The sequence below is a fragment of the Loxodonta africana genome, chromosome 1, assembly GCF_030014295.1.
Source record: "Loxodonta africana isolate mLoxAfr1 chromosome 1, mLoxAfr1.hap2, whole genome shotgun sequence".
Taxonomy (NCBI): Eukaryota; Metazoa; Chordata; class Mammalia; order Proboscidea; family Elephantidae; genus Loxodonta; species Loxodonta africana.
Window position 1 is genome coordinate 88,184,637 of NC_087342.1, and position 15,331 is coordinate 88,199,967.

The 15,331-nt window shown below is 39.1% G+C and overlaps 1 protein-coding gene across 1 annotated transcript in view; it reads right to left on the reverse strand.

Annotated features, from left to right (window-relative positions):
* Positions 1-15,331, reverse strand: part of LOC100656828 (class I histocompatibility antigen, Gogo-OKO alpha chain-like) — a 120,817-nt gene that overhangs the window by 32,573 nt on the left and 72,913 nt on the right. The gene's annotated exons all lie outside the window — the stretch shown is intronic.

The window sequence follows — 15,331 nt, forward strand, 5'->3', positions numbered from 1 at the left end:
ACTCACCCTCTTTAGTCTATGGAACTCCACTTTCGAAAGCTTCACAGACCTCAACTATGCATCTTTTCTTTATGATGATACTGATTTGTATCCTTTGCTATAATAAATCTCTAATTGTAAGTATAGTATATTCTGTGAGTTCTGTGAGTCATTCCAGTGAATTAACAAACCCAAAGAAATAATGAGAGCCTGCAGGTGAAAGAGAAGGACCCAAGAGAGGCCCCAGAGTTTGTGGCTGACCTCCTGAAGTGGTAGTGGGAAAACCCCAAATTTGTGACCCACAGGTCAGAAATAAGGGTGTCATATGGACTCATGAGTTTCCTGCTGGTGTCTGCCTGTTTTGTACTCAAGGACAGTGTCCTTTCAAATGTGAGCTCTGACCTAGATCCAGGTGGCTGAGGTAGAGAGAGAGAGAGTGTGTCCCATGGACTGCTACTGTCAGAGATGATTGAGAAGTGGGAAAGTGGGGATTAAATTGGTTAATCTCCACCCTTTTGGGATTGGATTTATGTGGATTCTTATCCATGAAGATCTAAACACATCAGTTAAAAGAAATTGTCAGAATGAAACAAAATAACCAAAACCAGTTGCTGTCAAGTTGATTCCAAACAATGACAATTCCATATGTGTCCAAGCAGAACTGTGCTCCACAGGGTTTTTAATGGCTTAATTTTCAGAAGCAGATCACTGGACCATTCTTCCAAGCCACTACTGGGTAGACTTCATCTTCTAAATTTTTGGCTAGCAGCTGAGAACATTAAAACTACTTGTAGCACCCAGGGACTCCATAAAAATAACAAGACAACTACAGGTAGTCTCCAACTTAAGGTGGGGTTGCTTTCCAATGACTCTGTGATAATTCGGTTCTGACACACATCGAAGACCTCTTTTTTTTTTTAGTTTTCATTATTATTGCCTCTTACTATTATCATCTTTATAAATCCTCACACTGAACATCTGCAAGTGAACATCTGAGAATCATACCTTCATTCAATTACGCACTGCAACATTGTATGTAGTACATATTACTAACGATAGGATGTACCCAAAAAAGGAAAAAAAAAGGGATTGGAAATGCAGTTCGTCATAACTCAAATACCTCATAAGTCAGGGACTATCTGTACTTCACACATATTTTTAAAAAAGAAACTATTAAGAAAATTAAAAAGTCAGCCTTGAGCATTATGCTCTTTTAAGAACTATCTATATGGGTAGAAATTGAAAACAACAACTCGAAGGGTTAGCTAGGAACCTTAGGGGGGAGTGAGTTTATGTTAGTGAGGGAGGAACAACTCAGAAAGGAGGATGAGAATGGTTGCTCACCTCGAAGAACGTAATCAACGTCACTAAGTCGTACACCTAAAAACTGTTGAATTGGCGTATGTTTTCTGGGTATATTCTCAACAACAACAACAAAATAAATAAAATTTAGGGAAAAAGAAGCAAAAAAAAAAAAGAAAGAAAATGAAAAGGTAAGATGAGAGAAATTTTTACTATATATTTTATAGCATGTATTATATAATTAATGCCTACAACTTCTAAGAAGACAAACTAACCAATAAAAAATGGACAAAAGGCTTGAATAAAAGATATGTGAGAATGAATAAGCACATGACAAAAAGTTCAACATCATTAACTATCAGGAAATTGCAAATCAAAACTACTATGAAAGAGCACTTCATACCTGGTGGAATGCCTAAAACCAACAGACAGACAGTAGCAAGTGTTACCAACAATGTGCAGGTGTTGGGAGTGTAAAATGGCACAACCACTTTGGAAACAATTTGGCAGTTTCTTATAAACAGACACTTATCATATGGTCCAGAAACTCCACTATTAGGTATTTACCCAAGATGAATGAAAATGTGTCTACACAAAGAACCGTATGTAAATGTTTATGGTAGTTTTTCATAGCAGTCAAAAGCTGGAAACAACCCAAATGTCTATCAACGGGTGAATGGATAAACGAATTGTAGTATGTTCATACAGTTTAATACTATTAGCAATAGAAAGGAACAAGCTACTAATATATGAAACACTATCGATGAATCTTAATAACAAGATGAGCAAAAGGAGCCAGAAACAAATAGTTCATACTATCTAACTTTATTTACATAAAGGTCCTACACCAGGAAAAAAACTAACCTAGCATGATAGAAATCAGATAATTGTTTGCTTGAGGCAGGGCATTCAAGAACTCTCTAAGGTAAGGGAAATGCTCCAAATTTTGAATAAGGTGATAGTTATCCAGGTGTATATGCTTGTCAAAACTAATTGAATGACATAATTGAAATGTGTGCATTTTATTGTATGTAAATCGTACTTCAGTTAAGTTAATTTAAAAAAGAAAGAAATGAGCTACTGACACACGAAACAACATGGACAAATTTCAAAACAATTATGCTGAGTGAAAGAAGCTTGACTCAAGGGTGTACACATTGCATGATTCCATTTGTATGAAGACTTACAAGAGGCAAAACTAAACTATGGTGATAGAAATCAGAATAGTGGTTGCCTCTGGAAAAGGGGGGATGGGCAGTATGGGGGGGCAGTTACGGAGGAAAGAGGCACAGAAAGCCGTAGAATGATGAAAATATTCTGTATCGTTATTGAGGATGTCAAAATTCAAACTGTACACTTTAAATCTGTGCATTTTATAATATGCAAATTACAACAATTTCACTATGGAGAGAATAAACCAAAATAATGGGATATTGAATGGGTTCAAAATAGACTTGAGAAGATAGCATCGGACACTAGGAAGAACAATGACCTTCTATTTCCCAATGACAGAGGGGAACAGCAGATGACCTTGTCATTTACCACAGGGAGCACCATTGGCTGGTGAATTTCCTGTGGTTCCTTCCCCCTTTTCTTAACCATCATTAGTGCCAATAGCTAATTAATTGTCTGTGGGCTGTGGGGCCCCAGAGTCTTGCCAGAATTAATGAGTTGTTTCTGTCCCTGGGATGGGAGTCCTGGCGTCCCTCCCTCCATCACCTCACCGTGCCTCCCTTTTTACCTCCAGTGCCACTAAAATACGGGTTAACTTCCTGGACTAAGGAGGGGAGGTCTCTGACAAAGAGTTCCACACTAAGAGCTATCTCTGGCCAAGGCCTCACATGGCGAGAAGAGAAGTGGTGCTGGGCTGCGGTTAGGCAAGGAGTCAGTCCACATGAGTTCAAGTCTCAGCTCTGTCTGTAGAATTCTGAGCAAGTTGTATTTCCTCTTTGTGTTTCAGTTTTTCATCTGAAAACAACGACAGAAGATAGTAATCACTTCCTGGTCATAAAGTAGTAGTGATTACTTGGAAAAGTGTGTGGCAGTAGCATGTACAATTGACAGTATTACCTTGAGACTTGATGTCCAATCCCTTCAAGGGTGCCCATTTCTCCTTAGTTTGCTCTCGGTTCTCATTGTGAGGATCAAGTGGGGGCTCCAACCAGTCCAGGAGCTCCTTGTCTTGGGAGAGATCTGGCAGCAAGGCGATGAGGAGATTCTGACTTGATTGCAGGTAAGTTACAAGTTTATTCTTCTCCTATGGCCCATCAAATTTCCACATGTCCTCTAGAGTGGAGCCAGCAGGAGCACCAGATTTGAAATCAAACAGGATCTAAAATCCTGGGTCTGGCACTTGTTGGATGAGTAACTTTGGGAAAATGACTTCACCTCTCCAAGACAATTTCTTCTTCTGTAAAATGGGAATGGTATCAACTACCTTGCAGGGTTCTTTTGAGAATCAGGTATTCGGGAAATTGTTTAGCACAGTCCCTGGTACATATGGTAACTGCTAAAGAAATAACCTGATTATCTTTACTGAGCAGTAGGGCAGAAATTCTCTCTGATTCATTGTTTAATTCCTTGTAGCATCTAGTACAACAGTGACTCCTTGGTGATCAATAAAGGAATAGACGCACGCATGGAATGATAAAATTAAGTGGAAGTGGGGAAAGTGGTGTCTGACTTTGTCGGTGTCAGAAAAGAAGGACTAGAAGAGAGTGGGGGTTCAGAAAAGACATGGTCTGAAAGACGAGAGAACAGAAGAGATTCAAAGGATGATGTAAGTGGAGAAGATTCAGAAATAACATACAGAGCAAGAGAGGAAGTTGCCAAATGAGTAAGAACAGAAGAAATTCAAAACGGTATTAGAATAATAGTTGACAGATGAATAAGGAGCAGTTGGCTTTTTTTTTTTTTAGCAATACAAAAAATGTGATGCTATAAGACAACGTAAGAATAATTTATTAAAAAAAAAGAAGAATCTGAATAGCAATTGCCTATTCAGGAGAAGGAAACCCTGGTGGGGTAGTGGTTAAGAGCTATGGCAGCTAAACAAAAGGCCGGCAGTTTGAATCTACCAGCTGCTCCTTGAAAACTCTATGGCACTCGATGGCAACGGGTTTGGTTTCGGGTTTTTGGTATTCAAGAGAAGGAAGAGGGTGTGATCAGGAAGAGGAACGTAGGCGGTTTCTATGATTTAAGAAAACTTTTGTTCAAATATTTAACAACATGATAAAAAAAAAAGTTAAAGAGAAGGAAAATATCCCTTAGGGTGAAAGAAACAATGGGAGGAAGGAAAGTAAGAAATAAAAAAAAGAGACAAAGAGAGGTCATCTGGACAAATATTCAGATGCGATGAGGCTTTTAAGCACAGTAAAGAGACCCTGTGATGGGAGATACTTGCTGCCATCCTACAGCCCCTCCAACACCCCCCCACCCACCAACTTGCCTAGTTCCTGCCTCTCAACTGTCAGAGTGGCTGCCATCTCTCAGCTACCTTTGAGGTGGCCTCTGTGTCCCTACTGTTCTCTTTCAGAGTAAAATTTTAGTCATCTCCACCAGGAAGCATTCCCTGATTTACACACACTGCTTCTCTTCTATATAGATCTTTGTCTCCCAACCACCCAATATCTTTGCTTTATTTGCCTTCTATTATTCTATTCTGATGATGTTCAGTGTACTCCCAGTGTGGAAGCCCTGCTGGCATACTGGTTAAGTGCTATGGCTGCTAACAAAAGGGTCAGCACTTCAAATCCTCCAGGTGCTCCTTGGAAACTCTATGGGGCAGTTCTACTCTGTCCTATAGGGTCACTACGGGTCAGAATCAACTTCACAGCACTGGGTTTGTTTGTTTGTTGTTGACTCCCAGTGTGCTTTAGTTTTGTTTTAGCGTGTTTATTACAACAGATACAATTCACATCTGATTAGCTTTGTTTCCTCTTCCCCCTTCCACAACCAAGTTCATTGGATTATTTCCTTATATTTGAGCAATCAGTGTACTTTCAGCACACATGCCCATTGACACTTTTAACTCCATTCTTACAGGTGCAAATGGTTTCAATAATTCACACAAACAGGTGGGTTATGCTCTATCACTGCAATTTGAAGCTACCGCACACAGGAATGAAAAGGTTACAGAAAAGTGCCATAGCAGCAGTGCCTTAAGAGAGGAGAAAAAGAGGAGCCTAAAAAAAAAAAAAAAGGATAAAATCACATCAAGAATTTCAAAGGAAAATGGAACACGTGGGAAATGAAAAACATTTCTCTGTAAAACAAATGTGGAAACACTGCTCTTGATCAGGTGCGAGCATGGAAGCAGTTGTTTCACTGCCCATAGGTTCCAAATTGTATCCTTAGACACAGGTTCCCTGGCACTTGCACTGAATTTTTGAAAACGCAAATTTCCAAATGCTAAAATGACCCCCTCCAATATTTTTTTTTCTTGAAAACTAATCTTACAGAGAGGTTTACTTGTAAAAGGCTAGTTTTTTAGTTACCTCAGTATTGATTAATTTTGGATGTCTAAGCTCTATTACACCGGAAACCCTGGTGGCGCAGCGGTCAAGTACTACAGCTGCTAACCAAAGGGTTGGCAGTTCAAATCCGCCAAGCGCTCCTTTGAAACTCTATGGGGCAGCTCTACTCTTTCCTATAGGGTCGCTATGAGTCGGAATCAACTCGACGGCACTGGGTTTGGTTTTTAAGCTCTCTTACACATGGCTTCTCATGGCGTCACTCTACACAACATATTTACAATGTGAGGAATACATCTACAAGAAATCTATATTTCAAGGGCTTTACAAATCAGTCTGTGTCTTTCCCCTGAAATGACTCTCATAGACCCATCCCCTGGTCGTTTCCTTTTCCCAGCTCAATGGTCCAAAGCCTACTTAAATGCAGCCCAACACTGTTAAGATTGGGCAACAGATTTACAGTTCTTGTACTCAAAACCATGTGCAATTATTCACATCTTCACACCGTGAAAGAGTTCTCATTTTTTACCTTTCCAAGTTCCTCAAAAATAGCATCCTTTACTCTGGACAAGTTGCTTGAATCTCACATACTCAGACTAAAGATCTCAAATTTTTTAATTCAGGACCTTTCTGACATGTGAACGCTTCCCATGTTATGGGCTTCCTCATGCGATCTGGATGCCGCTTCTCTGCATGATCTGCAGGCCATCCTTCAACAAGTGTTATGAGATTTTCCTTGAATTGTGCTGCTAGTGTAGCTGTTAATGAACACGTAGGTCGGGCAGATGCGTTCTGTGGTACAGCTGTTGCCTTTGATGCACTGTTTGCACCAGGTGACAGACTTCTCTGGCTACGTGAGTACTGAAGCCTTCACAGAGAAACAGGTTCATGACCTGGCTGCTTCCCAGCAGGTACAGGCTACTGAATGGCTAATTGTGACACTTGCTTAACACTCAGGAGCATGAGATCACTCTTCATTCCAGTGTATCAGCTCATCCTGGCAGGGACAGACCACGTTGCCCAATATTTTGAAGCAAACCCATTGATTCAGTGGTTTATAATAGGCTGCTAAAGAGGCCAGGGTCAGAAATGACAGCTAAGTACAATAGGTGATCCAGGATGAGAAAGAATTGTTCGTATAGAGGACATTATTGGGCCAACTGACAAAATCAGAATATGAGCTGTACATTAGAAAATAGTGCTATATCAGTGTTAAGTTTCCTGAATTGATCACTGTACAGTGTTTAAGAGACCAAATGTCTTCGGAAATACATACTGAAATATTAAGTAGAATATGGCTCAGAAATAAAAATGGCTCATAAAAAATATAATATGTAAATATATTGAGATAGAATGGGAACACAAATGAGTCAAAATATTAAAAATTGGTAAACCTTGGTAAAGGTTGTACAGGTAATCCTTGGCTTTTGACATATTTACCATGACTCGCACTTAGGACCATCCATTTTTTAATTTTTTTTGGCACACCTTATCAATACTAATATGTACTCCATACAATGTTGCACATGCAATTTGCTGATGTAATCACTCTCCACTCTCTCTTTTCTAGCCTTTTAGATAGCTTCTGACTGCCGCCCCCGCCCTGCCCTCCCATCTCCCCTCCAGACAGGAGATGCCAACATAGTCTCTTGTGTCTACTTGATCCAAGAAGCTTACTCTTCACCGGTATCATGTTCTCTCCCATTATCCAGTCCAATCCCTGTCTGAAGAGTTGGCTTTGGGAATGGTTCCTGTCCTGGGCCAACAGAAGGCCTGGGGGCCATGACCACGGGGGTCCTTCCAGTCTCAGTCAGACCATTAAGCCTGGTCTTTTGATGAGAATTTGGAGTCTGCATCCCACCACTCTCCTGCTCCCTCAGGGATTCTCTCTTGTGTTCCCTGTCAGGGTTGTCATCAGTTGTAGCCGGGCACCATCGAGTTCTTCTGGTCTCAGGATGATGTAGTCTGTGGGCTTTCTGTCTCTTGGGCTCATAATTACCTTCTGTCTTTGGTATTCTTCATTCTCCTTTGTTCCAGATGGGTTGAGACCAATTGATGCAACTTAGGTGGCCGCTTGCTAGCGTTTAAGACCCCAGATGCCACTCTCCAAAGTGGGATGCAGAATGTTATCTTAAGAGATTTTATTACACCAATTGACTTAAATGTCCCCTGAAACCATTGTCTCCAGAAGCCTGCCCCTGCTACACTAGCCTTCAAAATGCTCAGTTTATTCAGGAGACTTCTTTGCTTTTGGTTTAGTCCAGTTGTCCTGACCTCTCCTGTGTTGTGTGTTGTCTTTCCCTTCATCTAAAATAGTTCTTATCTACCATCTAATTAGTGAGAATGCCTCTCTTTCCCTCCCTCCCTATCCCCCCTCATAACCACAAAAGAATATTTTCCTCTCTGTTTAAACTATTTCTGCAGTTCTTATAAGAGTGGTCTTATAGAATATTTGTCCTTTTGCAACTAATTTCACTGAGCATAATGCCTTCCAGATTCCTCCATCTTATGAAATGTTCCATGAATTCATCATTGTTCTTCATCAATGCATAGTCTTCCACTGTGTGAGTATACCATAATTTATTTCTCCATTCATCCATTGGTAGGCACCTTCGTTGCTTCCATCTTTTTGCTACTGTAAACAGTGCTGCAATGAACATGGGTGTGCATATATCTGTTTGTGTAAAGGCTCTTATTTCTGTAGGATATATTCCAACAAGTGGGATTGCTAGACCGTATGGTGGTTCCATTTCTAGCCTTTTAAGGAAGAGCCAAATCGATTTCCAAAATGGTTATACCATTTTACGTTCCCACCAGCAGTGTAGAAGCATTCCAGTCTCTCCACAACCTCTCCAACATTAGTTATTTTGTGTTTTTTGGATTAATGCCAACCTTGTTGGAGTGAGATGGAATCTCATTGTAGTTTTGATTTGCATTTCTCTAATGGCTAAAGATCATGAGCATTTTCTCATGTATCTATTCTCTGCCTGAATGTCTTCTTTAGTGAACTGCTTGTTCATATCCTTTGCCAATTTTTTAATCGGGTTTTTTGTCTTTTCGTAGTTCAGTTTTTGCAGTATCATGTAGATTTTAGAGATCAGGCACTGATCAGAAGTGTCATAGCTACAAACTTTTTCCCAGTCCGTAGGTAATCTTTATACTCTTTTGATGAAGCATAGGTGTTTGATTTTTAGGAGCTCCAAGTTATCTAGTTTCTCTTCTGTACTGTTAGTAATGTTTTGTATGCTGTTTATGCCATTTATTAGGGCTCTGAGCATTGTCCCTATTTTTTCTTCCATAATCTTTATTGTTTTCAATTTTATATTTAGGTCTATGATCCATTTTGAGTTCATTTTTGTGCATGGTGTGAGGTATGGGTCTTGTTCCATTTTTTTTGCAAATGGATATCCAGTTATGCCAGGACTATTTGTTAAACAGACTGTCTTTTCCCCATTTAGCTGACTTTGGGACTTTGTCAAATATCAGCTGCTCATATGTGGATAGATTTATGTCTGGATTCTCAATTCTGTTCCATGGGTCTACGTATCTGTTGTTGTGCCAGTACCATGCTCTTTTGACTACTGCAGCAGTATAATAGGTTCTACAATCAGGTAGAGTGAGGCCTCCCACTTTCTTCTTTTTCAGCAATGCTTTACTTATTCGGGGCCTCTTTGCCTTCCATATGAAGTTGGTGATTTGTTTCTCCATCTCATTAAAAAGTGTCCTTGGAATTTAGATCGGAACTGCATTCTATCTATAGATCCCTTTGGGTAGAACAGATATTTTTACAATGTTAAGTCTTCCTATCCATGAGCAAGGTATGTTTTTCCACTTATGCAAGTGTCTTTTGGTTTCTTGCAGTAGTGTCTTGTAGTTGTCTTTGTATAAGTCTTTTGTATCTCAGGTAAGATTTATTCCTAGGTATTTTATCTTTTGGGGGACTACTGTAAATGGTTTTGATTTTGTGATTTCCTCCTCAATGTTCTTTTTGTTGGTGTAGAGGAATCCAACTAATTTTTGTATGTTTATCTTGTATCCTGATTCTCTGCTGAAACCTTCTAATAGTTTCAGTAGTTTTCTGGAGGATTCCTTAGGGTTTTCTGTGTATAAGATCATGTCATCTGCAAATAGAGATGCTTTTACTTCTTCCTTACCACTCTGGATGCCCTTTAGTTCTTTATCTAGCCTAATCACTCTGGTTAGGACCTCCAGCACAATGTTCAATAAGAGTGGTGATAAACATCATCCTTATCTGGTTCCCGATCTCAACGAGAATGTTTTCAGGCTCTTTCCATTCAGGGTGATGTTGGCTGTTGGCTTTGTATAAATGCCCTTTATTATGTTGAGGAATTTTCCTTCTATTCCTTTTTTGCTGAGAGTTTTTATCGTGAATGGGTGTTGAACTTTGTCAAATGCCTTTTATGCATCGATTGATAAAATCATGTGGTTCTCGTCTTTTGTTTTATTTATGTGATGAATTACATTAATTATTTTTCTAATGTTGAACCATCCCTGCATACCTGGTATGAATTCCACTTGGTCATAGTGAATTATCTTTTTGATATGTTGTTGAATTCTATTGGCTAGAATTTTGTTGAGGATTTTTGCATCTAAGTTCATGAGGGATATAGGTCTGGATTTTCTTTTTTTTTTTTTTTTTTTTGTGGTGTTTTTACCTGGCTTTGGTATCAGGGATAGCGTGGCTTCATAGAATGAGTTTGGGAGTATTCCGTACTTTTCTATGTTCTGAAATACCTTTAGTAGTAGTGGTATTAATTCTTCTCTGAAAGTTTGGTAGAACTCTGTGGTGAAGCTGTCCAGGCCAGGGCTTTTTTTGGTGGGAGATTTTTGATTTCCTTCTCAATCTCTTCTTTTGTTATGGGTCTATTTAGTTGTTCTACCTCTGTTTGTGTTAGTTTAGGTAGGTAGTGTGTTTCTAGGAATTCATCCATTTCTTCTAGGTTTTTTACTTTGTTAGAGTACAATTTTTCAGAGTGATCTGATATAATTCTTTTCATTTCTGTTGGGTCTGTTGTAATATCACCCATCTCATTTCTTATTTGGGTTATTTGCTTTATGTCCTGTTTTTCTTTTGTCAGTCTGGCCAATGGTTTATTGATTTTGTTAATTTTTTCAAAGAACCACCTTTGGTCTTGTTAACTCTTTCAATTGTTTTTCTGTTTTCTATTTCATTGAGTTCTGTTCTAATTTTTATTATCTCCTTTCTTCCAGTGCCTGAAGGTTTCTTTTGTTGCTCTCTTTCTATTTGTTCAAGTTGTAGAGATAATTCTTTGATTTTGGCCCTTTCTTCTTTTTGTATGTGTACATTTATTGATACAAATTGACCTCTGAGCACTGCTTTTGCTGTGTCCCAGAGGCTCTGACAGGAAGTATTTTCATTCTCATTGGATTCTATGAAGTTCTTTATTCTATCCTTAATATCTTCTATAACCCAGTCTTTTTTGAGCAGGCTATTATTCAGCTTCCAAGTCTTTGATCTCTTTTCCCAGCTTTTTCTGACATTGATTTCTACTTTTATGGCCTTATGGTCAGAGAAGCTGCTTTGTAATATGTTGATGTTTTGGATTCTGCTAAGGCTTGCTTTATGACCTAATATGTGGTCTAGTCTAGAGAATGTTCCTTGTGCACTAGAAAAGAAAGTATACTTGGCTGCTGTTGGGTGGAGTGTTCTGTATTTGTCTATAAGGTCGAGTTGGTTGATTGTGGCATGTAGATCCTCTGTGTCTTTATTGAGCTTCTTTCTGGATGTCCTGTCCTTCACCGAAAGTGGTGTGTTGAAGTCTCCTACTATAATTGTGGAGCTCTCTATCTCACTTTTCAATGCTGTTAGAGTTTGTTTTATGTATCTTGCAGCCCTGTCGTTGGATGCATAAACATTTAATCTGGTTATATCCTCTTGGTATATTGTCCCTTTTTATCGTTATATAGTGTTCTTCCTTATCCTTTGTGGTGGGTTTAACTTTAAAGTCTGTTTTGTCAGAAATTAATATTGTCACCCTTGCTCTTTTTTGATTGTTGTTTGCTTGATATATTTTTTTTTATACTTTGAGTTTTAGTTTGTTTTGTCTCTAAGTCTAAGATGTATCTCTTGTAGGCGGCATATAGAGGGATCATGGTTTTTTATCCATTCTGCCACTCTCTGTCTCTTTATCAGTGCATTTAGTGCATTAACATTCAGCGTAATTATGGATAGGTATGAGTTTTTTTTTATGAGTTTAGTGTGGTCATTTTAATGTTTTTTTTGTGTGTGTTGCTGACAGATTCTATGTCCCACTTAATTTTTTTGTGGTGAGTAGTTTGTCTTTATACACTGTCTTTTCCTCTTCTTCCTTGTCGTTGATTTTGTTTCTGCTGAGTCTCTATTTTTCTCTTGTATTTTATTTCAATGAGTAGGATAGTCTCCTTTGTGGTTACCTTAAGATTTACCCTTATTTTTCTAAGTTTAAAACTAACTTTTATTTCTTTATATCAACTTGTCTTCCTCTCCATATGAAAGATCTGTGACTATATTTCTTAGTCCTTCTTTATTATTTTAGTGTTGCCTTCTTTGACATAATCACATTGCTGTTTCCCTGTTTTGATCGTTTTTTATCTTGATTTATTTTTGTGATTTCCCTGTCTGGGTTAACATCTGATTGCTCTGTCCAGTGTTCTAGTCTGGGATTGATACCTGATATTATTGATTTTCTAACCTAAGAACTCCCTTTAGTCTTTCTTGTAGTTTTGGTTTCGTTTTTACAAATTCCCTAAACCTTTGTTTATCTGGAAATGTCCTAATTTCACCTTCATATTTGAGAGACACTTTTGCTGAAAAAACTGGTTGGCAATTTTTTTCCTTCAGTGCTTTATATAAGTCATCACATTGTCTACCTGCCTGCATGCTTTCTCCCACGTAGTCCGAGCTTTTTCTTACTGATTCTCCTTTGTAGATGACTTTTCATTTATCCCTAGCTGCTCTTAAAACTCTCTCTTTATCTTTGGTTTTGGCAAGTTTGATTATAATATGTCTTGGTGACTTTCTTTTAAAATCTACCTTATGTGAAGTTCGATGAGCATCTTGGATTGATACCTTCTCATCTTTCACAATATTAGGGAAGTTTTCTGCCAACAAATCTTCAACAATTCTCTCTGTATTTCCTGTTACCCCTCCCTGTTCTGGTACTCCAATCACTCATATGTTATTTCTTTTGATAGAGTCACACATGATTCTTAGGGTTTCTTCATTTTTTTAATTTTTTCATCTGATTTTTCTTCTAATATATTGGTGCCAAGTGCTTTATCTTCAATCTCTAATTCTGCCTTCCACTTGCTCAATTCTGCTCCTCTGACTTTCTATTGAGTTGTCTAATTCTGTAATTTTATTGTTAATCTTCTGAATTTCTGACTGCTATCTCTCTGTGGATTCTCGCAGCTTATTAGATTTTTCATTACGTTCTTGAATAATCTTTTTATTTCTTCAACTGTTTTATGTGCTCCTTGGCTTCTCCATATTGTCTGATCTCCATCCTGGTGTCTTGAAGAGCTCTGTATATTAACCAATCTTTTGAATTCTGCATCCGGTAATTCTAGGAAGGCACCTTCATCCAGAAGATCCTTTGATGCTCTGTTTTAAGAGCTTGTTGCAGCAATCATGGTCTGTTTCTTTATGTGGTTTGATATTGACTGTTGTCTCCATGCCATCTATTACTTATTGTATTACTTTATTTTATGTTTGCTTACTGTATCCTAGTTTCTTGCTTTATTTTGATATGCCCAAATGAGTTGCTTGAGTGAGCTAGCTTGATTATTTTCACCTTTGGAGCTCTGACGTCCTGTCACCAGATGGCTAGAGCTGTTATCAGGTATATGAGTTTATGAGTCCATTCACATTTCTTGTGTGGGTTCACCTCAGGTGTCCAGGTAGTTGGTTGTCAAGTTTGTGGTAGAGGCTCTCTCCTACAGTATTAGAGGGGCAAGAGTGTTTGGTATAGATACTGGTATCTGGTTGCAGCAGGGGATCAACTCTGAACAAGGCAGGGGGCTGAGAACCATCCCCTGAGTGTCTCTGAAGAAAGTGCATCCCTGTTCCCTAGAATGTACAGGTGGGCGGGCTCTGCAGATAGACCATGGATACCCAGTGCTTTTGTTTGTAAGGACTGGGAGGTATGAGTTATGCTTGGACCCCTGTCGTGGCTCCATCTGAGTGGATCCACCAGTCCTTAGGCCCCTGATGTGGGTAGGTGAGGACCCTGTTTAATAGGCAAAGCAGTGTCAAATATCAAACACCCACCTCTCCACTGCACAGCTTAAACAGTTGTAGTCTGTCAGCAAGGGCCTATTCTCCTGAAATAGGCCCACACAGATCCATGCAGGGGGGAAAGGTATTCAAATTCCAGGGACAGTTTATGCCTAGACAGGAGCCTCTTTTGTCCTGAGCTCACCAGGTTAGTGAAGCCAGCAAATTATCTTTTCCCCCTGTTGTGAGTTTATTCCTTCTCCAAGTGGAGGAGCATGGCTCCGGGCACTCAAATGGGCCTATCTAAGGCCCGGGGGAATCAACAGCCACTGAAGCTGGCTTGGGGGGTGAGGGCCACAGTAAAATATACCCACGTACTTAGCTTTCGCCGAGAGTACTCTTCTTCTCTTGTTTAGGAATTGTGAGTAGGCTCTGCCGCTGGCTGCTTCTCCCTGGAGAAACTGTGGCCAAATGCTACCACCAGCCCACCACAGCCACTCCTGGGTGTGGTGCCTGAGGGATCCCAGTGATTCAGGTCTGGCAACTCTTCTTTGCTCTTGAACCATCTCTTTCTCCCCCTGCCACTCGGTCCATTTTCTAACTTTGCTTTTGATGTTCAGGGCTCCTAGCTTGTCATAAATATAATCATTTCACCTGATTTTTCACATCTTTGTTGTAAGAGGGATCTCTGGAAGCATCCAGCTATTCTGCCATCTTGGCCCTGCCTCAGTTTTGAGCAGATTTCAAAACAAAAGTTTTTTTTTTCCCAATGGAACATTAATAAATTAACCAAGTATTATGAAAAATCAAACTTTATTTCAAAGCCTGGAACTCAGCATGGTGTACTTTTACTACAGATTTCATCTTATCTGAAAGGAAAAAGATTTATTTGAGCTTACCATTTCCAAGCCCCAAATCTTGTGGAACTTTTGCTATTACGGATGCAGACAATAAAAATTTTATGATCAACACTATTTTTTTGTTGTTTCTGTTGTTATTTTTCCTTATTACACATAGTGGAAAGTTGAGGTTAGGGCTTTCCCTTTGCAGAGAGAATTCTTATCTTTTGTTTAATAAATCATAATGATATTTTTTAAAGACTGAGGTCACCCAACTGATCTCTTAGGGATTGGAATCACCTCACCCAGAGCAGAAATCTACTCTACAATTGACATTTTTTATCCCCTGCAGAGATGTAAAATAGAATATGACTGGTTCTAGCTAATTCATGCTCCTGGTAGAACATAAGATTGATTGTACACCAACATTTATAATCAGGAAATTTGCTCAGCACACATTTCTTTGTAATTCCCCCCACCCATAATAAAAGGACAATTCAGTA